This window comes from Triturus cristatus, chromosome 1_1, assembly GCF_964204655.1.
Source record: "Triturus cristatus chromosome 1_1, aTriCri1.1, whole genome shotgun sequence".
NCBI classification, from domain to species: domain Eukaryota; kingdom Metazoa; phylum Chordata; class Amphibia; order Caudata; family Salamandridae; genus Triturus; species Triturus cristatus.
The window spans coordinates 720708872-720736353 of record NC_140579.1 but is presented as its reverse complement, the minus strand read 5'-3'; positions in this window follow the sequence as shown (position 1 = coordinate 720736353).

Here is a 27482-nt window from a genome sequence, read left to right as displayed (position 1 = left end):
GTGCATGGATAGTGCCTGGGTGATTGGAGGAGTGTGGGAATAGTGCCTAACTGTATAGCTGAGTGCAGGGGTAGTGTTTGAAGGAATAAGTGACTGCAGTAAAAGTGGCTGTAAAGATTAGTTCACATTACCATGCATATTACATTATTTCATCTTACCTTTTATACTAATGATGATACAAAACTCAGTGGAACTTCTTTACAGTAGTTTTGTTGTAAACTGAATTTAAAATCTTTTCAAACTTTACCATTACATTCTATAAACAAGGAACAAGAAAAACTGTTATTGAATATAATATTATAGTTTTAAGAACACAACATAATTTTAGAATTACATAACATATTCAGTTTCCCTTTTTTGCTGTTCTCAGATTCTACTGAATTTCACCATACACAGTGATTGCAATGTAGATCATCATACAACTGCGGGGAAAAAAATAAATAAATGAGATTGTAAAAAAAAAAATATCTGCGTTGAAAATATTTACAAGTGAAAATATCTGTTCACCTATCTACAGTTTGTAAATTACATTCTTCAAGTGCATTATATCTTTTACTTCTCTCAAGTACATTTTGTAAAATATACACTCTCATTTACATCGTGTATAATATAAAGATCAAATATATAAACTACTTTCAAACACAATTTTGCAAATGCAATAAGAATTAGCACAAACAATAATCCACACAGTAATTCTTTACATCTTCCCAATAGGCCGAATAATGTTTCCAAATCCATTTACATTGAAAATATCCCAAATTAACTTGTTAATTCGTGTTCACATATTCCCAGTAGGCCGAATGATGTTTTCCAAACTTTGGCATTAAAAATATCAGATATGAATTTGGTAATTCGTAAGGCAACCTACATTTGAATTCCAAATGGGCATCATTGCAATGTGTCCATCCTTTATTGCACTAAGTACACAGTATATTGTCCAGAAGTTGTAGTAGGTCCATCATGGAAAATAATAGCCACTGCTTTAAAAGTTCTTCCTGAAATTGATACTTGACTTGCCACAAAAAATAAAATTATTTTGGTTTCTAATTTGCTTCCATCTGCTCTACAACGATGTTGCATTAAAATGACATATTTTCCAAATCTTTCTAGAAATAATGTTGACAACATTTCTGATTTACAATGAGAACATTTCATATCTTGATTAGCTGTTTTTACTAATTTGTTAAAAGACACTGATTTGCAGTCTGGTATCGTCAAATATATGAATCGTTCAGTGTCTATTTCAGTGGTAGAAAAAAATTAACACTCTTCACATTTATGATCCCATCTGTAATTTAGTCCAAACAAATTTCAATTTCTATTCCTTCATCTTCCAATACTGAAAGCATAAACATGAGAAATTCTTGTGCATCTCGTTGTATATTAAGTGTAAATTGCGAAGAACCAGTACATATATCCAAAAGATGCTGAATGCCAGAAGCAGTATGGATTTTAGTTCTATCAGTTACCAATTTTTCGAAAAATGTAATGTAATAAAGAATCTTTTTTCTTGATTTTCCATAATTTCACAATGAAGATCTTCTAGATAAAAGACAATATTCACAATTACATTAGCATAGCAGTTGATAACTTAACTATTTTCTAACTGGTATCCTACAATATCATCAACAGTGTCCATTTTCATTTTCTTTGCACCTTCATGATTCTCTTGAATTGTTTTCTTTTTTTGAATCTCAATAGAATGTTTGTTATATTTCCGTTTTGGACACACTACACGTTTCACATACACAGGATATTCACCTAAGTTAGGAGCATAAAGTCTTCTTAACCGATTGTACTCTCTTACCCAAAGCACTGTCTACACCTTGAAACCTTGAGATTTATGAATGGTTACTGCATATGCTAAAGAAAGATGAAACTTTTTTCTACAAACATACAAGTCTTTTACAAGCAAAAAACCAACAGCACAATTCCCAATCTGTTTTACCTCTTCAATCTGGTAAAAATTAATTTTCAAAAATTCAATTCATCAGTGTTCTGATAATTAACAAAATCAACAACTTTTCCCATTGCTCCATGTACTTTTTTTTTTACATTTACTAAACCTTTTTCTACATCCAAATTACACCGTAAAATTACCCGACAGTTGCACATACAAAGACAGTCTATTCTAAACCAGCAGTCTTCGAAACAGGCTTTTCCAAAGAATCTAAGTTTGACTGTAATTTCTCAGAGAGAAGAATAGTAACTCCTTCATGTTCCATTTTATCAATGGCTTCAATTTTCACTATTGGTTGTTTTTTCCAATTTCAAAAGTTCTTGATTGAATGTAGAACACTCTTGCAGTGTTGGCTTTAGGCAAACCATAGACTTCTTTTCTCCAATTTGTTTGTACATTATTTCAGGTGCTATGTTTTGATTTGCAAACAAGTTCATTAGTAACCGACTTTGTAAAGCTTCTTTACCATGTTTTGTCAAAACACCAATTCTTATATCTTGAAGAATGTTTCCATAATGTTCATCACTTGCTTGTTGCATTTTCTTAATAAGTTCTTTATATTCAAAATGAGAGCAAATGTTCACATTTCCAATACTTCCCAAAGATGTCCTAGTGTCTTCATGTACAAGTGTTTTAAAAACTGGTTGTCCTTTCGCAGGAGTAAGTTGTAGTAGATCACTGAATACAATTACATGTTTTCCCCCAAATAGAACATCATAATCTGTTTTTAAAATCTGTTGCATTCTTAAATGTACAATGGTAAGCATTAAGTTTGAGACCATGCTCACCTCATCAATGATTAGAAGTTTCATTTTCTTCTGTACTCTTGAGACTTCATAACAAGCTTCTCCAGATAGCTTGTGATTTTCTAATTTATTTTCATGTTCAACTGGTAGCATGAGTAATCGATGCAACATAATCCCTTTAATGTTGTGTGCTGCTAATCCAGTTGGAGCTGTTATTACACAAGATAAATGTGATTCAGTCGTTTTGTGTAGATAACTGGTCAAAACCTTCATTAAGAAACTTTTTCCTGTTCCAACTTGACCACTGATGTACATTCAAATAGGTTTAAATTATGTGCATTGGCATTCTGTTTTATCACGCAGTAGACCATGCTGTATCTGTTGTGTCACTTGCTGATGTTTTTCTTTTTGTTCAATATTTAGTTTTTCTTCCAAGTTATTTATGGCTGTTGCTGCTTCAATTTCAATAATTGGTTGTCCTAGTAGATCTTGACTTAGCGGAGCAGAACTTTGACTATCTTGAAAACTGTTTCTAGCTATTTAAGCTGCAATAGTAGTTTCTTGTTCAATCTCTTAATTTAACATTTGTAGATAATTTGGGAAAATTGTGCATTGAATGCTATCTTTACATGCATTAAAAAAATCTTCATAGCAGACAAAATCTTCAAGTAATTCCATTTCACTACGCCATGGCTTAAAGAGTTGCAGAAGTGCCAAATAGAAAATTCCCTTTTATCTGGAGTTTCGCAACTGAGTTTCCTGTGGTTAATAAAATTTCCTTTGGCATATTTTACCACACATTCATCACATCCAATTACTGCATATTTTTCTTCATTTATATTTTCTGTAACATTTCTCTTAAAGCTTTAATGTTGCAGTACTTCCTAGAGACATATGTTTTCCAGATGTGGACTCCTTTTGGGATAGTACTTATTCAACATATTAGTTTTAACAATATCTGTACTTTCTGGTTCATTCAATGCTAAGTATTCAATTTCTTGTAGAGATTTCAGTACTCAAACTTGTGTTGCAGCAAAACCTAGACATACCCAAATGATTCCTCTTGACTTTGAATATAAACTTGCAGAGGTCAACCAATCCGAACATTCGTAGTTTCCAATCTTTCGATAGGAAAGCATCTTCAATCTAAAGCTGTACAATTTGTTACTAAGAGTCTTCTCTTGTGAAATTTCTTCCCACATTTCTTTCAACTCCGTAATTTCAGATTTGGTTATATATGACATAGCATAGCGAGCAACAGCAATTGCATTATCTGCAACAAACTGGATATCCATGTTAGCAATGAGCATTCCACATTGTCAACATCACTGGATTGTAGTCATTAATATACTTTGACTCTTCAGTTCTTTTTATGTTGTAAGTATTCTTCAGAGATTTTTGAATTATAGTATGCCTTACTGCTGACATGAAACTATTGACTCTTCCTTTTGAAATTATTGGACTTGGGAATCCAAAACGACATTTTGTATAAAAACTTCCCTTTGACATGTATTTTCGTCGACAATATTTTCCATATCAATGATGTTGCAACCATAAAACTTGTTGTCTTAAGCTGTTTTCTCCTCCTATTTTTGGAATGGCACAGGTAACATAGTCTTCAATGAAAGACAAAACAGTTTCATCAGAATCGGTTCCAAATTTAGGTGTCATTCTTGATCCATAATAGCATGTGTACATGATGAGCACCTCTGGCTTGGGACTCCTTTCTCTAAAAGAAATCAATAACTTCTCCAAGAGATAGATTATTTTTATTGCAGATAAAATACATCATAGCTTGAAACCTATGATTAAAATATCTGCACACATTTACAGGATCCAAGGAACACAGTCCTCCAGCTGTCTTCAATTCAATGTAAATTGTCCCATGCGAATTCAGCACAGCTAAGAGTAACAAACTACGTAGGGGTACCTAAGTTTCTTAATATACATTTAAGTTCTCAGTAACGACGATACCAATACGATACTAATACTCATTAGTACCACATTGACACGCCATCAAATTAATTAACTGAGATTCTAAGTGATTGTCTCTTTGTTGAAATTTGTCCAAGAATTCCTTTGCAGAAACATGTGTAGGATGAACTCCTGTTTTTAATATGTGGTTCACTGCATATGAAAGTCCAGACAAGTCACTTTCAAACAGAAGATGAACTAAATATGGGATACACTGTTGAAATTGTAGTGTAGTTCCTATATCACTGATAGGCTCTGCGCATTGGAATAATGTACATGTGAGAAGTTGGCCTGGCATATGCTGGTCACTAGTTAAAGTGGCCACCTTGCACCAGTCCAATAAGACTCTTATGGTAGATAGGTTTAAGACAACCTTTCAAAGAAAGCCATCCTAGTGGTAGCTGTGGAGAGCAGCCTTCAGGTTAAGTCTTAGAGGAATGTAAAGCAGCTTGTTTTACCTTATAATCTCTTGAATTACCAAATGAAAAGACACCATACAGGTATATATATAAAATATATATGTATTTATTTCTAGACACACTTTACTAATCTCTTTATGAGATTAGAAGTCAGGAACATATGCAAAAATCAATGTTTCACAACAAATTAAGTACTTATATGGCTGGGGCCCACGGCAGTACCAGACCATATACTAAAAAAGAGGTATAAGAAGAACGACTTGAGAAGAGAGAAGGCCTATGGTCTTCAGAAGTGCTGGGACCTCACTAATCCACCCAAGGCAGGTAAGTAAAGGGCCCACGGGAGACGCATGCAGTGTGAGAACACAGCCGCGGATCCCAATAGACTTCAATAGAGCAAGTCGCGGTTGGAATTTTAAAGTTTTAGGATACTTCGGGAAAGTCTACAAGCAAGTCACTTACAGGGTAAGTAGTTCAAGGGCAGGAGCACCAGAGTTCACGAGTTACCTCACCCAGGGAAGCCGGGTGCATAGGTGTCTTTTGGTGTCAGGTCGTGGCGTCATTTTCAATGGGAGCCAAAGAAGACTTGCTGCTTGTGAAGACAGAAGAAGTGTCCGGTGGAATCCAAGGCTGGATTCTGAAGAAAGAAGACCTGAAAGCAGTGGAGACAGTGTTCAAAGTCACTTGCCAGTGACCCGGGGCCAGGAAGCTGGATGCCCACAGAAGTCGGGTGATTTCAGGTGATCATGGGTGTCTTGACTCTACAGCCACGAGGTCCAGGAGATGTCGACAATGACCAGGAGCTGGATACGGAGTGTCCCATAAAGTCTGCAGCTTACTGAGGAGTCGGCAACCAGATTGGAGCCAACAAGCCTTGGCAACAGCAAGTCTTGTGGAAAGTGAAGAAAGTCAGCGGTGCAGACCAGCAAGGTCTGAGGGACTCACCCAGCAAGGGTAAGTCAGGGAAGGCATGGAGCAACCAGGGGAAGCCCTTTGGTTTGATGAAAAAGTCTTCAGGGGACCCACAAGCCAACTGGCAAGGGATCACGAAGACACCTTGGGAGGATTCACTTCACAGGAGCCCACGGTCATTTGGGATGAGGTAGGCCACTGATTCTTGGTGGAAATCCTGCTGGAGGCTTGGAACACACGTGGTCCAATGCACAAGTTTGTATAACATTGTAAAGTGTTTGCTCTCGACAATAGTGCACGGTACCCGGGTATTGCTGTTCCTCGTCACTTGTCTCGCCTCAGTTTTGCTGGGGACTCACAATGGCCATCAAGAAGTCAAGAAATCCTCTCCCGGGGCTGCAGGGACTTCGGACTCCAGCAGGAACGGGAAAGTCTGCGACTGTTGATTCAAAGTTTTGGTGCCTGCCAAGCAGGGAAGTCACTCCTTGACTCCAAAGGAGATTCTTCAGTCTTCCAAAGGTAGTGGAACATCGAAGGTCCAGGATTCTTCTTGTAGAGCGTCATCCAGGGATATCTAGTTTGCAATGGCAAGGTTTCCCTATCTTATTCTAAAGGAAAGGGAGGGACTAGCTCTATGACCACACCAATGGGAGGGTCAGGGGAGTGGGTGGTTACACCCACTTCCCTTTGTCCAGTGGCACACCAGAGCAGGGGCTGGTAGCCCCTGAACCGGTTTGAGCTGGCATATGCACAGAGGAGCCTACTGCTCCCCCAGTGCAGGACTTCAAAGCACTCTAGGAGTGCACCCACCCAGCCCCAATGCACTAAATCCTGTCTGGAAGGTGGTTACACCTCCCTGTGACAGAATGCCTATTGCTGGGCCTCCTCCACTGCGAGTTTCGGTCAGCAGCAGGCGGGCAGCCGTCTGTGCTGGTGGTATCCATTTTGTGATGCCAGGGCTCTTCAGGATTCTACCGTGTTTCCACAGTAGGTACATGTCTATCCCTCTAGAAGGGTGGGATCATACTCCCACACCAGTTACTTATGTGGGGGTATGATTCCAAAGCGTTTGACACCAAACACAACATGTTTTGATGCAGCCATTGCAAAGTTAGCATTTACCGCTAGGTTATAATGTGCTTAAGAGTATATGGTTTAACCGCATCAACAACCAGCTACAGAAAATAGACTCTGAGAGCTGCAGAAGGGCCCTGCTCAGGCAGAGGCACCCCCTCACATAGAAACCAAGCACCCTGCCCTCAGGATTGATAAGGCCTGCCTTAGGGGTGACTGATAGGTTTATATGTGTGTGCAAGGTGAGATATAGGGGACCTATACCTCAGTGAGGAGTGCTAACAGTACCTCACCCAGGCTGCAGTAGCAGGCCTGTGGTGTCAGATTTAGTCTGCTTCCCAGGGGTGGCATGCTTCAGCCCCTGGTAGGCCTGTGAAGTACCTATGCCCTTGGTACCTAAGGTACCATATACTACGGGCTCATTAGGTACCACAGTATCCAATCACTAGGGGATCTAATATGCACTCCAAGTTGTTTAGAGAGAACAGAGAGGCTGGGGCCCTGATTAGCAGGGACCCAGCCAGACTATAGCCAGAAACCAGTTTAAACATCAGAAAAAAAAGTGGGGGCAACATAAGTGCAGATCCTACTCTCCTACAATACACTATAGTTTTGACAAAGGACTGAGGTCAGTATGTCTCTATCGAGTACATTAAACTTAAACTGTAATCCAAAACTAGACAATATGTATTGTCTGGTTTGGAGACAGGAAACAAAGGATTGTTCATTGATGAGGTGCATGTTTCAATCACCCCCTGGTATTCAATTTGATCTAATATCTCCCTGACTTGTTTTTTAGCTTCTTGCTTAACAGGGTACTGCCTTTGTACAGTTGATTGATTCTTTAACTGGATTTTGTGGTGAGGTGAGTCATCATCCCATCCTACATGATTCTTATATAATGATGGGGCCTGGGCCACTGCCCATTTCCTGGCGTAAGTATATTTTAAGTGTACTGGAACATCGTTGGAGAAGGCTGGCATAATGATGTCTTCGCCGTGTGGGCACTCCCTGACAAATTCTGGTGGCCAGTCTTGTTCTGCTAGAAGTATATCATAATCCTTTGAAAGTCGCTCCCAAAAGAGTGCTCTCACTTTTCTTGGTATGTCTCCCTCCATCCGGAGTGTTATTTCATATAACCTATGCGGAGAACTAACCCTGGTATCTGCAACTTGAACTTGAATGTCCTCATTCAAGTCCACTGTCTCCAGAAGCCCCTTCAGGTTCTGGCGAGCTACTGTAACTTCTGCTGCGCTGTTCAACATTGTCTGAGCCCATTCTCCGTTCTTGAGTTGTGTTCTCAGAATTCTCGACATGTCTGATCTTCAGACCTGCTACCTTCTTTTTGGAGAATTGAGGTTTTGGTTTGTTTTTCTGAACGTGATGATCGTCTTTGGACTTTACGCGTTCTTCTTTGTTCTCTGACCGTCCTCTTCGTTCGGATGTCTGTAATGATATCTGAAAGGTACGAGAGGAACGTGTATCAGTATCTTGATACCTGTCAGGTTTTCTCAAATTATCCCTATTCCTGAGGTTATACCTCCTTTCAGAGGGCTCCTTTTGAGGAGACCTACCTCAGGATTGAGAATCTTTCTCTTTTGAATGTTGTTTGTTATTTTCCCACTTCTTTTTAGAAGAGGTAGGAGTGTTTTTAGGAAAGGCCTTTTCAGGACCTTCAGACAGTTGTTTAACTATGTAATTCTATGAAATGTTGTATCTGATTAAGTAATTCTATGTCTGACATTGCTTCAATGTCCAGATGAGGTGTATAGCCGGCTAAAATCGGCCATGTTGCTCCTGGTCTACCCAGTGGACCGAGACTGGTAATGTGATTGTAATGTTTTAGGGCGCCTTTAAACCAGAGATCATGCTCCTGGTATGTGAGTGGAATTTCAATATCCTTGAAAGGAATATATTCCTGAGGTGGTTCATCTTCTTTGTAGAAGTGAAACATTTTAGTTACTGGATTTGATTCTGGGAATACTATCCATGAAGAGAATACTTCTGTCTAGTGAGATTCAGGTGCCTCTATCAGAAAAACTGCTCTACCACCTCTTGGTGTTAGGCCATATTTTATAAGTTTTAGAGTAATGCCTCTCCATAAATTTGGATGGATGTTTATAACACCCTCATCGGTTTCATTTAAACCTGTAGTATTAAAGCCTGCTGCGACTTGGTCAGCCGCAGCCTCTGTATCAGACATTTTGTTTAATGAAAAATGTAGAACAAGTTTCAAGGAAACAAAGATAAGGTGCACAATATTTTGGAACACTGCATCCATCAATGTTGAATAAACCAAACAGCTAATACATAGGATTTTTGTCCTAAGCAGCTATGGCGGATATTATCCCTACCCACTCCAGACGTCTTATGGAGTATTATGAGTAGGGGTCTCTGAGAAAAGCACAACTGAGTTACTTCAGTATCTAGCATTAAATTAGCGCCTTACCAAACCGTTGGGCGCCATGTAGTGTAGTTCCTATATCCCTGATAGTCTCTGCGCTTCGGAATAATATACACTATAGTTTTGACATAGGACTGAGGTCAGTATGTCTCTATCGAGTACATTAAACTTAATTACTTGTGTGTGCCAGCTAATTCAGAGGTCACTAGAAACTTCTCGAATTTACAAGAAGGTATTAGTTTCTGACAACCGCGTAAACATGACAACTTTGTTTGAGTCGGAACAATCTCAGAACCGTGGAAACAATAGATAACAGTTTCACTCAGTCAATCGTGCATGCTTCGTTTCGAGTTGCACAGAAATAGAGAGACGGGCGTTTCAATAAAAAAGGGGTTTATTGAATAGTCTTATTTCTCATGCAAGAGATATGAACTGCTACAATCGTAAGACAGGAAGCAAAGTACAATACGTACAGGGTTGGCAGTAAAATAAAATAATACTGCAATAGCATGGTTTATAGCTATGACATATATTCATAAAATACATACATAAATACCACAGGCTAAAATGTGAATACTCATCTGATGCTTCTAAATAGTTCTACCCCAGTGTACCTAACCTAAGTGTAGTACGAGGTAAGAAGTAGGTGCTGTTTTCTAAAGTATAGCTAGCTAGAGTTTTAGTTTTCCCAAGGGTTGCCAAAAGTTTCTGTAAGTTCTAGTCTGCTCCATACCTTAGAATGTGTGAGGTTGGAATCTCTTTCCGGGACTCGATATCTAACACCGCGCAAGGGAAGTCAGAAACACTGGAACTGGATTCTCTGTGAGGAGGATGACAGGGTCTGGTCAGTGCATCAGGCGGGAACTCGATCTCCTTCCAAACTTGTTGTGGCGAACCGCAAGTAGGCAGTCGAACTAGACCGTACCGGAACCGTGGTTTGCCAGGGCAAGTGCAGGTATATTTATACCTTGAAGGTGTTTAGGAATGCCTGTATTGATGTAAAAGTCGGGCATCGGACATCATGAATGAACCCCAAAGGAATAGATGTTCATGCATAATAAATGAGTTCTTGGAGAAATCAATATTCAAGCAAAGGAAATTCCTAAAGACTTAAGAGTCTGGTTTTGCAAGAACTCGTTGTGACATGGATTGACGGATGTAGGAGACTATGCCTGTATTTGGTTAGCATGGACAATGCCTAAATAAGCGCTGGATTTTCTATGCCTAAATAAGGGCAATATGAATTGTAACCTATATAAGGGCATAAATCGGGAAACCTATATACGGAATCTAAATCTACACACAACACCCACTCCAGTTCTTATGAATGACATTACTAAATCCCAAACATACTAAACATATCTAAAAGAGAGTATCGCATGATTAGCTAAAACATGCTAAAACATATCTAAAAACATATGTCTCTAAAAATGCATTACAAAACTATTGCTATGCATCAGGTGCTGAACATATTAAAAGCAATATTTCATTCTAAGCATATGTGTGCATTTGAAATGCTAAAAATAATGAACCAGAAATATATACACATGCTGAAATGGCTCGTAAATACAGAAGAAAAAGGGCCGAAACCATTTCATATCAGGTTAACACAAATCAGTGGTTGATGTGACAAGGTGGCATAATGTCCCTGGAAGTTTTTCAAAAAATGCTGTTCTCTATGAATAGGTCTACTATAAGCAGATTACTGTGCCAAAAAATGAAAAAATACCAATTTGGAGAAAAATAAATTAATCATAGGAAAAAAGTTCCAAAGTTAGTTCCTTGTCTGAAAAGAATGAAGGCCAAATTCAGAGTCTCATCAGAACACTGTGTGCCTGAATCAAAAGTCAGTGTGTGGGCCTGGAGAAAACATTAAGGGGCCGATTCCGATCCTGGAAAAATTTCCCCCGTCCGAATTGTATCCGGATTTTTTTCCGTACGAATCGTACAAGTAGCGTACAAACTGCCAAGTACGATTCGCATGGGAAAAACTCCATACGAATCACATCGGGAACATTTCCCCGCACGTCCTTGGGTCGGAAATTGTGTCCGACACATCCCCGGACGATTTACCGTACGATTCGGAAAAATGAAGTCCGACCGCGCAAGTACGATCACTCCCGTCCTTTCGATTTCACAACTGTATGGAAAAAAAACGTACGGAACGAACTCCCATAGCAACCATGGAGACATGTGACCGCATACGCACCGAGCACCCCACCACAGACCCCGCATGTACGCGCAAAACGCCCCCGGCCACGGATGTACGCGCCGAACCCCCACCAGTGTATGCATGGAGCGTACCCCCACCCATGTATGCATGGAGTGTACCAACTCCCCACCCGTTTATGTACGGACCGTACCCACACCCCACCCGTGTATGTACGGACCGTACCCCCACCTGTGTATGTACGGACTGTACCCCCACCCCACCCGTGTATGTATGGACCGTACCCACACCCCACCCGTGTATGTACGGACCGTACCCCCACCCATGTATGTACAGACCGTACCCCCACCCCACACGTGTATGTACGGACCGTACCCACACCCCACCCGTGTATGCACGGACCGTACCCCCACCTGTGTATGTACGGACCGTACCCCCACCCCACCAGTGTAGGTACGGACCGTACCCCCACCCGTGTATGTACGGACCGTACCCCCACCCGTGTATGCATGGAGCGTACCAACTCCCCACCCGTGTATGTACGGACCGTACCCCCACCCCACCAGTGTATGTACGGACCGTACCCACACCCCACCCGTGTATGTACGGACCGTACCCCCACCCCACCCGTGTATGTACGGACCGTACCCCCACCCGTGTATGCATGGAGCATACTAACTCCCCACCCGTGTATGTACGGCCCCTTCACCCAGCCCCCCCTGTATGTACGGTGCGAAACACCACCACCGATGGACGGTGCGGACCAACACCCTGCCCGTGTTCGTACGCACCCTACCCCAGGCCCACACACCAGCACCCTCACCCAACATCGCGCATGTACGAGTCGTACTAAGCCATAGCAAAGGACAGCACTGTACAACAACATGGCCCATGTACGCACCATACAGACGCAAAAAACACTCGTACTGAACCAGGACAAACCAAAAAAACACAAGGAGAGTCAATTCGAGGCACACAACACCACAAAACATATCCAACAAGGCCAAATACATCCTATACACTGACCTGCAACTGACAAACAGCTAAACAGAGGCCCAAACCACTACCACTCCTTATAACACACCCACCCAAAGTTCAAACACAGCCACACCCACAAATGGACCAATAAAAAGGCCCAGCACACACAAACCATGATCCTTTGCAACAGATCCCCTACTGCCAGACCACAGAGACAACGCACTGCACCATACTACATACATCAATACACCTTACACTTGCACTCCTTCACACAACCACCATCACAAACACACCCTCATCACATTCACACACACACACCTGTACAACCACACTCACACACCCACAACCATCCACACCCACACCCCCACAACCATCCACACCCACACCCCACACCATGCCCACTAACAAGAATCCAAAGTTCACAAAGGAGGAGCTGGAGGTCCTTGTCGACAAAATCGTCAGAGTCGAGCCACAGCTCTTTGGAACATTGGTCAGACGGACCAGCATATCCGAAAAATCTGCCATGTGGGAGAGGATAGTCAATTCCGTGAATGCTGTTGGGGCCACCAGAAGGACCAGGCATGAGTGCCAAGCCAGGTGGTATGATCTGCGGAGGACGGTCCGCCGCAAAATGACGGACGACCACAACCAGGCCAACATCACTGGAGGAGGTCCGTCCCGCAGACCGGTACACTACCATCCCTGGGAGGAGAAGGTGATGGCCACGCTGCCGCCGGTGGGAGTAGACGGACTAGAAGGAGTCCGAGAGCCTGGTGAGTACACAAACAACTCACCTCACATGGGGGAACGCCATATACAACCCAAATACCAATCATGCACGCAACCCCCCCAAAGCCAGCACCGTACACAACCACACTCCAAAAACACACACATGCCACTAGCGCCTCCATGCCCCATGCCCCAAGCAAGGCCATGCCAAGTAACAGGCCACACAAAACACCAACACAAGACAGGATGTCCCCGATGCCGGGAGGGTGGGCCTCAAAACTAACATAGAGCAACTCCGTGAATGCCCTCAGCCCATATGGCTTAGGGCACAGCCATACAAACAGTGTGACCCCACACAGTACTGTTTTGCCTGCTAATGGTGGCCGCGTTGCAGGACGACATGGGTATGAAGGCACAATTTGCACATAACAGCAGCTAATGAAGACGCATCACACTGAAAGAGTGTCAGCACACACCGCCACAGCAGCAGCGCAGACTCAGACACTCCGCCCAATGGGTGCCGGCAGAGAAGAAACAAACCCACATGAACAAGCCAATGGCCTTTGAAAGACCTGCAAACTGTGTGTGCCCAGGAAGCTGGGCTGAGGTGACAGAGGGTGACACACAGAGGGAGGGAGAGGGGCAGAGAGAGGGACAGAGACAGAGGTGGACACAGGGAGTTAGACAGAGGGAGGGAGGAGGCTGACAGAGGGAGGGAGAAGGGGAGACGGACAGAGGGAGGAGGCTGACAGAGGGAGGGAGAAAGGGAGATGGACAGAGGGAGGAGGCTGACAGAGGGAGGGAGAAAGGGAGACGGAGAGAGGGAGGAGGCTGACAGAGGGAGGGAGAAAGGGAGACGGACAGAGGGAGGTGGCTGACAGAGGGAGGGAGAAAGGGAGATGGACAGAGGGAGGAAGCTGACAGAGGGAGGGAGAAAGGGAGACAGACAGAGGGAGGAGGCTGACAGAGGGAGGGAGAAAGGGAGATGGACAGAGGGAGGAGGCTGACAGAGGGAGGGAGAAAGGGAGACGGACAGAGGGAGGAGGCTGACAGAGGGAGGGAGGGAGAAAGGGAGACGGACAGAGGGAGGAGGCTGACAGAGGGAGGGAGAAAGGGAGACAGAGGGAGACGGACAGAGGGAGGAGGCTGACAGAGGGAGGGAGAAAGGGAGACGGACAGAGGGAGGAGGCTGACAGAGGGAGGGAGAAAGGGAGACGGACAGAGGGAGGAGGCTGACAGAGGGAGGGAGAAAGGGAGACAGAGGGAGACGGACAGAGGGAGGAGGCTGACAGAGGGAGGGAGAAAGGGAGACAGAGGGAGACCAAATCACCCTTGGGTGTTGTGGCCATGTCCGCTCGTCAGCAGGTGGACTGTGTGCATGTAGACAAGGTTTGGCACTGCGTGAACCCCCCCTTCAACCTTTGATAAACACTGGGCCATGTGTCAATCTGTGCACGAGTACATCCGTGCTGCAGGCACAAACAGAACCTTACACCCATTATACCCACCCACTGTGTTTGTCAGAACCCTGTCACAAATTGTTAAGTTACCTACCTGCATTCTCAAATAGCATGGAAAAAACACCATTTGGCCATGTACAGTGCAACACGTAAGGCGGCTCTGCATGGCTTGCTATGCCCGCTCACTACACTACTGACTGCGTTCACAAAAGATGCATCAAGTAAGATTGTGTCACACATAGGTAAAGTGTCGAAAGCTGTGGCCAAGGGACATACCTATGCACTGTGAGAGGAATGCTCGCCAAATCCAACCACCCAGAGGAACTGTGCCTAATCAAAAATGAATGAACATGGATGTCGCATGTAACACAATTAACACTGTCTCTCTCACACACAGGTCAACGTCGTCGATCTCCCCCCAAAACTGGGGCGGAAGGCTCACAGGACCAGGCTCTGCGTGAAGAGGACCCCACCGGCAGCGACGACTCTCACCACTCCGTGGATGACCCAGACCAACCTGGCCCCTCTGGTGTCCAACCACCTGCAGCACCTGCGTCAGGTACAACTGTGCCAACCACCACCCCCATTCTTGCCACATCCCAGGAGACACCCAGGAGCCCTGCCCGCACACAACAACACAGCCAGTCTGTCCAGGAGGGACAAGGTTCTCCGGGCACCCAGGAGGAGGCAGGCGACACCGCAAATGCCATCCCTCAGGGGTCCCGGAGACCCGATGTGCCCACAACGGCAGGCCAGGTGCAAGTGGGCAGGGGTGGTGGGAGTGGAGGATGGCGGAGGCGCGAACCTAACCAGTTGGCTCAGGAACCGGTAATGTCACACGTCCACAACATCCTGGACGCATACCGGCGTGACTCCAGAGGCATCGACCAGGTAGTGGAGACCCTCAATGAGATGAAGACCCTGCAGGTCGAGCATCATGCCAGTCATCTACAACACCATGGACGGATGGAGGCAAGACTGGCTGAGCTCCTGGCGGTGCACAGGGACGTGAGCCAATCACTCCGTCAGATCGCCCAAAGCCTGGCAAACCCTCCCTGTGCCACCAGGCGTAGACCAGCACCAGACACAGGGAGGGAGGAGGAGGAGGAGGAGGAGGATTCATCTGACGGAGCGTCCCAAACATCGTCAAGGCCTCCTTCTGAGGGTCCCCGCAGGAAGGTGGGTCTTCCACGCAAAAGACCGTGAGAGTCAGCGGAACATCACCATCTCCCAGGTCACCTGGCCTGGCACCTGGCCCTCTGGCCCAACAGCAGCACAGCAGCAACTGACATTCTCTGCCACATGGCCTTGCTGGTCACAGTCTGACCAATGTTGACAAAGACTGTGGCACAGACTCTGATGACTTTCAATGGCAGGATACCAACTCCCCCTGTGAACTTTGGATTCTACACTCCCGCCAAGCACCTCTTGTCACCCCCCCAAACACGTACCCCAGCACTAATAAAAATCATCACAATCACAAGATGATGCCGTCAGTTTGCATTATTCCACTACATGTGTGTGTTGTAAAGTCAAACCATGCCTGATTTCAGAAGTAACTCCAAACATCCATACCCTGGGGTCTGAGTCTGGCACAGGACACACATGGGTCACAATGTACCATCCAAGACAGACATGGAGCACCATACTCACCCGTGATGGGCCCAACCAGCTGGGGGGTGCCTGCACAACTGTGCCTACAGACCTATTTAGAAGAGCAACAGTCATGCGCAGAGGTCAGGGATCATGTGGAGTGTCCTGGGGTGGGAGTCCCAGGTATGTGTAGAAACGTGGCAGAACCATGTCCTGCATGCTTGAGTCAGGTGGATGTGGAGAATGGTGGGCCAGCCAAGATTGGATGCATGGAGATGGCACAATTGGGTGTTGGATCACAGTGCCACAAGGTTGTGTTGTGGTTGTGGGCTGCATCCTGAGTGTGTGCGTGGATTGAGAAGGTCATCCTGCAGCTGGCAGTGATCCACTCCCCCCATCTCTGTTGGACGTTGATGTGGCCTGGTCGCCGGATGTAGTAGCAGAGCTGTGCAGATGCACCCTGGATGTGGACAAGAATCATGGGATTTCTAACGCACATGTCCGTAGAGTGCAGGGTAGGATTAGACACGGATGTCGTAGTTGACCTGGGGGTGGTCTCCCTCTTGCCTTGAGGTTGATGGAACTGGGGATCTTGTGCATAATGCAGAGTGTGCTGCCGCATGAGGCACAGATGCTGCTGATCAGCATAGCACATGTCAGCAAGCAATCCATGATGAACACCAGCTCGTTTGCGTGGACACTGGGTGCCCTTGCTGCAGGGCCTGCAGCAGCATGCACCATGTCAAGAAAACAATGCCACAAGTAGCACACAAAGACAAGGATCTCAGGAAGGAACTATGCAAAAGGTGTATGTCAAGGAAGGAATGTCGGGTTCAACATGGCACACACACACACACAATGGATTCACATGCAGCACAGTGGCCGTCGTGGAGACTGACATGCCACAATACCTACACAGCCATGGACATCATGCACAATACAGAATCTAATCCCTGACAAACAGCTTGCATCTTGCTACTCTACACATAGACACATATGCACCATCTCTGAGAACAATGCCAGACATGCCGCATGCACAGTGGCAACAGACCACCATTGACAGAGATGAGGCACCTTGGAGGCAGAGGGACACCTTTATTACTCATGTGTGTCGGAATGCTAATGCAACTCTGTCAACACATACACAGGTCATGTGGATGAACACGTGGGACCAACACTGGCACCCCCCTTACCACCACAGATGCTGGAAATCCATGGCACTGGCACACAAGTGACGGGATACAGCTAAACACCCCCTGCTGCTCACGGAGAGGCTGCTATACACCATTGAGCCCCTAATGGGGAATTCACACTATGTCAACCCGGTGCAAGCCGTATGTTTCCGAGGGCAGTGTTACACACATTGATGGCTCCATCACAATCCACAATCCCATTACAGATGACTGTCACCAAGTCTGACCATCAATTCAGGTGAATTCAGCTCCATGTCATGTGCCCCATGGTGATTCTACATGTATGTAAAGAATCCAAACATGAACAGGAGCAGTGCACACACATTCAAAACAAATACCACTCCCAAAAAGCCGTGCTGCATCCCTTACCCGAAGGAGATTTTCCAACTTGTCCGTGCATGTAACGCTGATTCAGCAAATGTTGCTGTGTTCATGAGGAATAGCAGGAGCACAACAATGCCACCAGCAGACAGCATGCGCAAGTACCTGTGGATGGGAGACACACCAGAAGTCAGCCAAAAGAAGCACATCCGCATGCATGTGCATGTACTCGACACGTATAAGGTTGTCAACATGCTAGGTGACAATGATGACTCCGGAAAAACATTCTTCTATTGCACCATCACTCGAGTGACACATCCAAACACACCTCTGACTCACTTGGCAGACATGCAGATGGACACACACATTGCAACACTTGCCACACACGGCCCAATGCGTGCACACTCAGACACTGGAACTCACCACTAAGCAAAGAAGTTGCGTATGAGCCGACTCCGCATGTCCTCTACCGCCTCCTCCTCCTCCACATCACTTGCCTCGTGACCAAGCCCTTCATCCTCCATGGGTGGATGGTCCTGCTCATCTGGATCCAGGATGAGTGGCACAGCTTTCTCCACTGCCATGTTGTGCAGCATGCAGCCCACGAGGAATATCTTGCAGACCTTCGCCGGTGCATATGGGAGCTGTGGTAAATAAAAATAAATATTACCGGACTGAATTTCATGCGGAATCTTAAATTAAAGTAAATAGCTCAAAATAACAAGAGGCAGAATCCGTGGTATAAGAGGTTTTCTAATGGGCTTTATTCCATTCAAAATGGCCGACTCGAGTCGCGGTCCTCAGGTTCCGTCACCACGAGGGTTCAGGAAGTGAAGTACAATAATTCATTAACAGACATGTATTTTTATAATAAGTGCATTATAATGAAACGAATGTAGAAGGCGTAACATTTGATAAGAAAAGTGACAAAACAGTGACATAATCGAAACTAGGCGTAATAAGGAATAAAAGAAACATGATTGGTTAGAATTATCAGACATAGGTGGATCTATAAGATAATACTTGGCATAGATGCGCGCGCGGCAGCATGACGTGTAATTGACGTGCAACTAGGGGGTGAAGGGGACTTGACATTTAGCTCTACATGTGGAGACGAGAAGTCTGGGGTCAAGTCAACCTAATCCCAAATCATATCTAACATCCTATGTTTAAAGAACTATGTTATCCACAAGGAAGAACTCTCGGACAGAATCTATTCTATACTGACTGTGTGCGTGTACAAGCGTCTAAGTGTCTATATGAGATGCGAGGGATAGAAAACTTTCCATGGCAACAGGGCTATGAATCACTTGCAGGAGGACGGAAAGGCTGAGTCCTTTGCTTGTGAGCTAAAGGAAATGTTTACCTAAATCACTGGACAGGAATGCATCGGCTGAAGAGTAAAATAGATAATTCGAAGGTGAAATACAACTTCTTGGCAGACAGGCGAAAACTGGCCGAGGCAGTCACCGTTAGCTGCACAGGGAGTAGGACAAAGTTCATGGATACAGATGCGAGCTCAAGCTGAAGCTGTCAAAGACAGAGAGCAGGGAAAGGCTTTGAGGACAGAATCGGGCCTACTTGCCTGAACTATCAAAAATGGAGTAACTTAGCCATATAAAGTCGGTGGCCTTTCATACTTAGGAATCGAATATCCAGCCCATTGATGGCGGATCTGACAGAGAACATGTCGACGGTAGACACACATATGTTTGCGTCTTAGAAACTGGAACTGGAGGGAACATACATGTACTTGTAACATGCATATAGAACCGTTGGGGTCCAAGATAGGGGACATAACTGATCAGGAAAATCCACATTTCCACATTCCCTCCTTGTCCCCTTCTTGCCCTTCACGAGACATCAATCTTCATCATTCCATTGATTTGCTCATGGAGCATCATTTCTTCTTCCTTCCGGTATTCTGAACGAAAACCTTGATGTGGAATACACGATGTGGCACACAGACCACAAATCGCTGGTCCACATTGTAGGCATAAACAACAACTGAAGAGCATAAGAAGGCCAATACCTAGGAAGGATAGAACTCTCCATCCCCAGGCTGATATCACACTCCAAAACCACCCGGACCACGTCCAAGTGCCTGGATTCTCGTGTATCTGGCTTACAATCTTATGAAGGCGTGTTATAGCTTTATATACAGATGGCGAATTTTCTGGTATGAATATGCAGCAGCTGGATCCGATGACCCTGCAAGCTCCGCCCCTATCGGCCAGGATGACGTCAAGGACAAGACGATTCTGGAGAACAACAATTCTCATCACTGATTGTTCCTCTGTCAGATTGCCTAGGGCGGCTATAGTCTCGTTTACTACAGCTTCAAGAGTCTTGGTGAGTCTGCGTATCAGCTTACTATTTGATATTGTACCTATATAGGGAAAGATACCTTTATTGAAATCTACATACTTGTCCCATGCTGTTTCAGTATAATCGACAACTGGGAGATCTCTTTGCTCTCTATTGTGTACTAAATGAACATTTCGATAATAATCAGGGGGAGCTAGGAAAACAGGTGGCAAAAGGAATGCTATGTAACAAGTACCATCCCAATCTAGAGGCAGACGCATATATGCCGTCTGACCACATATAAAGTAAGAATGGCGAGAAGCTCTAAATGAAGATTTACCTTGATCACTATATTCTACTGTAGTAACGCATTGGCTATGGCCCATGTGTATGGAACCAACTTTTCTTACACATAATTCACCCTTAACTGGAAATACTGACATAGTGGGCAGAATTAGTTCAACTTCGGATTTGACATTCAAAATCATAAGATTAGGCGTAAAATTACCTAATTGATACACTTCATTTTCTAAATCAGTTCCTGTTCTACTGGGGTAACCCTCCTTATTAGGGTGACAGACTTTGAATAAAACTAGGTTCAGATTTCCCCATATCCAGTGTTGTTGATAAACTGCTGTGTCTGGGTCTATGGAATTTAATAAACTAAACCATGCTCCACAGGAGCCATTGTGTGTGAATGGATGTGGAAAGAAAGGCAGAACTCCTTTGTTATTCTGATAGGGAGGGAGTCGGCCACACACCCAACAATTGGTGGCATTACTAGTCTGATGGGAATGATGTAACATACTAATGAATGTGTTATTACGCAGCGCAAGTCTATAGGACAACTCATGTGGCGGTAGGTCACTAAAAGAGTGTTCATCAGTTATATTGAAAACACGTTTAGAATCAGGATAATACATATGCAACAATATACTTGCAGTAACTATTAAAAAACTCAAGAAAAACAAAATTAATAAAGTCACAATACAGTGGCTACGCAGTGATTTACAATACGCCTGTCGTTTCAACATTTCTCGGGTATTTTCTCTACTCAGGTCCAAGGGATACATGTCGGAGACAATTCAACCGCTTCACCTTGGAGAGGACTTAAACAATCAAATTGCTCGACTGTTTGGGCCTAAGCTTTAATTTATAGCACTGAGAGTCATTCTTTTCAACAAAAGGAAGTTTTGAATCAGTCTGTGAGGGAGTGCAGGGCACAGTGTCTATATCTGAAGGTAGTCCATGGAATTTTTTGACGTGACTTGAATGAATCCACCCTTTACGTCCCTCGATCTTCACGGCTGTTCTTGTGGTCAACAGGACCAACTTCGGTGCTTTCCACCTGGGCTCCAATTGACTTTTCCTGTCGAAATTTCTCACAAAGACAAGATTACCCGGAACAATGTCATGGGGTTTCGCCTCAGTGTTGTCGGGAAAGGCTGCAGCTACCTGTGAACGAGAAGATTGTAGTGCAGACATCAAGGAAGCCAAGTAATCTGTCAGCATGTTACAGTCAATGTCAGTTATTTTGCGTGGTATAGGCGTCCCCCACATATTCGGTGGTCTACCAAAGATCACCTCATACGGGGATAGCCCTGTTCTAGAGTGTGCTACCATTCTCATATAAAAGAGTGCAACTGGTAATGCTACTATCCAGTCGACACCTTTCTCTCTACATATTTTGGACAGTCTGATTTTCAGTGTCTGGTTATGTCTTTCTACGAGACCTGCTGCCTCGGGGTGTCGGACACAGTGGAATTTCCACTGATATCCCAACAAGAGTGAGACATGTTTCATTAATTCGGATGAGAAAGGCTGACCGTTATCTGAATATACAACACGTGGTAAACCGTACCGTGGGAAGAATTCTCGAACTAGCTGCTTGGCAGTAGTCGGGGCAGTGTAATCTGATACGGGATACGCCTCTGTCCAACGGGAGAGAGCGCAGACAACTACGAGGACATATTTGAATCCTCGACAACGTTCCATCTGAATATAATCCATCTGGAGGACTTCAAAAGGATGGTCAGGAGGCTGAAATCCACCCTGCTCTACGGGAACACTCTTTCCTGGATTAAACTGACAACATATCATACAGGTACGAACTTTTTGTTTAGCTGCTGCTCGTAAATGTTTGTTGAACCAAATGTGCTGAATGCTGTCTAGCATAGCCTTCTCTCCTAAATGTGCTGGACTGTGAACTGTAGCTATAATGGCTTGAACCATGGAATCAGGGAGAAACCATACAGATTTCTCCTTTGTCATCCACCCTTGATCTGTCTGGATCCCTCCTAGTTCAGTCCACTTCTTTATTTCTTCTGCTGTGGCATGTGTCTGTATGTCAATTACATCAAGTGCGGGATCCTTAATTGTCATACACTGTGTTGGTGTCTGAACTATTGGCTTTGTCATGTCTAATGTGCGATTCTGAGCAGTCTGTTTAGCTGTTCTGTCAGCTAAATCATTGCCTTGAGAAATGGTATCAGTAACCTTCGTGTGTGCTTTACATTTCATAATCGATATAGCAGTGGGTAGATGTATTGCGTCTAACAAAGCATGAATGAGGGGTCCGTGCTGAATGTGGGCACCATGGGACGTTAAATAACCTCTCTCTCGCCACAGCACGCCGAAGTCGTGTACAACTCCGAATGCATAACGTGAGTCAGTGTATACATTAACTTTCTTATTTGTGGCTTGAATACAGGCTTGCGTTAGAGCAATGAGTTCTGCTGCTTGGGCTGACAAAGTATCTATACAATTTGTTTCAATAACTTCAGTGTCTGTTGTGACTGCATACGCGGCCACTAAATCTCCTGTACTTGCTCTCATGCATGATCCGTCTACATACAACGTCAGGTCTGGATCTAACAATGGAACGTCTGTCAAGTCTTGTCTAGGTTTCGTCTTTATTTCAATGATTTCAACACAATCATGAGCTAGTGGGTCTGTTCCAATTACAGGTAATAGTGTAGCAGGATTCAATGTATTACACCGTCGGATCTCTATGTGTGGTTGAAACAATGTTAGTTCATAACCGGTAAGTCTTGCTATGGTCAAGTGTTGTGTTTGTGTTCGGTTCACAAGAACCTCTACTGCATGTGGTACTTGAACTGTCAATGGGTGTCCTAATACTATGGCATCGCTTTGTCTGATTGCTAAAGCTGTCGCTGCCACTGATTTCAGGCATGCAGGCAAAGCCTGAGCTACGGGATCTAATGTACTGGAAAAATAAGCACATGGCTTGCATGATCCTGCTTGATCCTGAGTGAGTACTGACAAGGCAGTACCTTCGCGTTCTGTAACAAAGAGTGTAAAATGTTTGCTATAACATGGCGTTGCTAAAACAGGTGCTTGACATAAAGCTTCCTTTAGGCTTTCAAAAGCTTGTGTATGTTCCTGAGTCCAAGGGAGAACAGTCGATGTGGCTGCCTCCTGTGTGGTTAACTGAATAAGTGGTTTTGCTAGAAATGCGTACTGAGGGATCCACTGCCTACAATATGAAGTGAGGCCTATGAAAGCTCGCACCTCCTTTTGTGTCTGGGGTATTGACATGTTAGCAATTAACTGAATGCGATCTGGTGTAAGCTGCCTTCCCTCCTTGGACAGCGAGTGACCAAGATAAATAACTCGCTGAACACAGAATTGCAGCTTAGAAGGGGACACCTTGTGCCCCTTGTCGGCCAGGAAATGTAAAACTGTCAGAGAAGCTTTTTCACATTCTGACTCGCTTCTTGCGGTGATCAGCAGATCATCGACATATTGAAGCAGTGCAGTATTGACTGGCATGTGGATACTGTCAAGTTCTCTTTTCAGTGCTTGGCTGTAGATGCTGGGGCTTTCTGTAAATCCTTGGGGAGCGCGTGAGAATTTAAAACTGCGCCCATTTAAACTGAATCCGAACAAGTATTGGCTTTCCGGATCTATTGGGACGCTGAAAAAGGCATTCTTGAGATCGATTACAGTAAAGAATGTTGCTTCGGAATCAATTGCTGTCAACAATGATGATATATCAGGGACCACAGGGAATTGTGGTACAATACACTTGTTTAGTTCACGCAAATCAATAACCAATCGGTATACTGGCGGAGCAGTAGGATCAGTTCGTTTAAGAATCGGAATTATCGGTGAATTACATACATTGGAGTCTGTTTCTACAACTACTCCCTGGGCAGTTAGCTCATCAATGATTTTCAACAAAGCCACTACAGCATCATGCGGTAACTTGTATTGTCGCATTCGTGGTAGTACCACTCCTGCTTTCAATGTAACTCGATAGGGTGTAATGTTCATGCAGCCAACATCCGTAGGGCCTTGTGCCCATAGATGTACTGGTAAAGTCTGTAGTCGGGGATCCATGTCTCTAGACACATAGTGACCTTTAAAATCACGTAAAAACAACCTTACTCCTTCCGGAGAACAACATATTATGGCTCCTAGTGCTTTCAGAGTCTTAATTCCTAACAGATTTTCTGGGCATGATTTAGTAAGCAATAAATCTGTAGTTCGTGTCAAAGGTCCTAACGTAAGTGGTAGAGGCTGTGATACTTCATTAACAATAGGTTTTCCTGAAAAACCAAGGGAAACATTTTGAGAGCCTGAGAGGGGTGCCCCTGGAACTTCACTACGTTTTATGGTTGTTCGACTTGCCCCTGTATCGAGTAAGAATTTTCTATCTTGACCTAATAATTCACTATGTACATAAGGTCCTTCTTGATCTACAGGAATCTCGATAAGCGGTAAGTCGACTTCCCTCTCTAGGCTGGTTCATGCGTAGCGCTGATACTCAGGGTATTCATACTGTGCAGTCTGATACATTTGACGTGTCGTTGTTTGTGTGGTAGTAGCAGGCAACGGTGGTGCAGCTGGCACAAACTGTATGGGTTGCTGTGAGGCTGGCATAGACTGTTGCTGAACTGGCATGGACTGTCCATGCTGCATAGCTCCTTGTTCATTCTGATCTTGTCTAACTAATCGTGGTCTCTCTTTTGCAATACCTGTAGCTATATTACGTTTCAGGACTTGACAATCATGTACATAATGGCCTAGTTGTTTACAGTAATTGCAGGTTCCTTTTACAGGAACTGCAGAATCACCAGAATGTGTCACACCCTTTTTGTGACCATCTGCTGGTACTGTCTGAGAAACTAGCATTTTCATTTTTGTATCCTTCATGCGTCTATGCTCGTGTTCTTGTTCATCCCTAATTCTATTGTGATGATACTGTAACATTTGTAGCATTTGCGACGGAGTGTTACTTTGCCAGGTACTCTCGAATTTCAATATTCTATTCTTCACTGGAGGCAATGCATTTTCCACCAATTTTGTCACAAATAAATGTGGATATGAGTCACTACTTGCTTTTATACCACTATTTATACCAAAACATTTTTCAAATCGAGCATAATAATCGCTTGTGTCTTCATCTTGCTTTTGTTTGCAGGCTGTGATTGCACCCCAATCTTCCTTTTTTGTAGTTAATAAACGTGGCAGTACCTGTACTAGTAAACCTGGTAACAGTTTAACTTTATCCCCGAGCCCTGAACCTGCAGCTCGGCTCCTTTCTTCCTCTGCTAATGCTGTCCAGTCTATCTTTTGGTCTCCCACTTCCCACTCTTTTTCTTTCAGTTTTTCATATATGCCAGCAGGCAAAAGCACCTTTAATATCGTCATAATATCAGGAAAGGTGTACTCTCCCATCAGTAACATGTCTTTAATTTCTCGGTGGAAACCCGCTGGGTCTTTGTCATGACTAGGTACTACTTTCTTCATTTCTAATAATTCCATTTTTGATATGGGTGTGTAAACAAATACACGGTGAAACTCATTGTCTTCGCCTTTTATTGGGTGCACTTCTCGTAAAGGATTTTGTCTATCCATATAGTACGGCGTTCTTTCTCTGTGGGGCAGCGAGAGAGAATCCGGACTTACAAAAAGGACGTACTGCTTACGTGACACTAATATCTCTTTAATTAGCTTATTACTAGAACCTCTCCATCTGTTTGTGAGTAGTTCCGTTAATATATCAGGTAAAGGACCAGGGTCAGCATGTTGGCTCTTATATAATATGAGAAGTTGCTGAATCATATAGATTCCAGCTAAGCGTTGTTCATCTGTACTGAGGTTGAGAAACGTGTGTGCTACGGTCTCATCACCGTATTTTTCAGGACTGTCAATCCAGTGAACGGCTGATCTGGCTAATTCTTGCTCATCCATAGAATCGAGGAGGTGGTAACCTCTTCGTTCTCGTAGTATCTTATCTGCGGCTTGAAACGAATGTTCAGGAGACTTCAGATTTATTACAGGCGTCGGATACGTTCTGCTATTATTTGGACATACGGAGTGTATGGGATCAGAAAAACATCTAGTATTTTCACAAGATCTTCCTCTGCCTACATAAGCTATGGTCTCTGACTGTCTTGCGGAATTCCCTGATTCGGACACTTCATCTTGCTCAAACTCGTCTGTTCCCAATCTCTCTTCATGAATACGCTCTATTTCTTTACGTATTTTTCGGCACATGGCTATTATACAATTTTGCTTATCGTGTCTCCCTTCTGATATATTCTGACTCCATCTTGTAAGAATAAGCATTGCATTCGGGTCTACCCCCGGACGATCTTGATTTCTGATTACACAGTTTATGAGGAAACGTAACAGTTCCCCCTGTATCTCTACTTTCTGGAATTCCATAGCTCTGTTAATACATCCTGGATCTCGTCCTGTTTGAACAAAATGATATATGTTATCTAGATGCGTAGTCATCCCTGGTAACCTTGCTAAATATTCTGCGGCTCGCCTGATACGTAATGATGCCAGGACCATTTCGTCCTCTTTACCAACCACTGGGTCATATCTACAATTTACAAGGAGTTCTTTAAGCGTACGTTCACTTACGAATTTAGGTGTACGTGAATGCGCTGACTCTTGAAAGACAAGTTTATTTATTCTAGGTGGTGTAAAAGTACTGCTAGCACCTCCCGTGGCCCTATCTGGGGCGTCGGGTGTGAATGGGTTCGTTGAACGTGACACAGCAACTATGGGTGTCGATACCTCTGTAGAGTCGACTGCGGAGACAGATGCGGAAACAGATGTGCTTGCCGAAGCTTGTATCGGGACTTGCTGTTGCACGGGGACAAATACCTGATCCTGACGTTGGACCCCTCCGCCAGGCGGTCTATGTGGTGTGGCGTTAGCATACTCGGGAGCTGCATCGTCTAGATATGAGGAAAGAAAAAC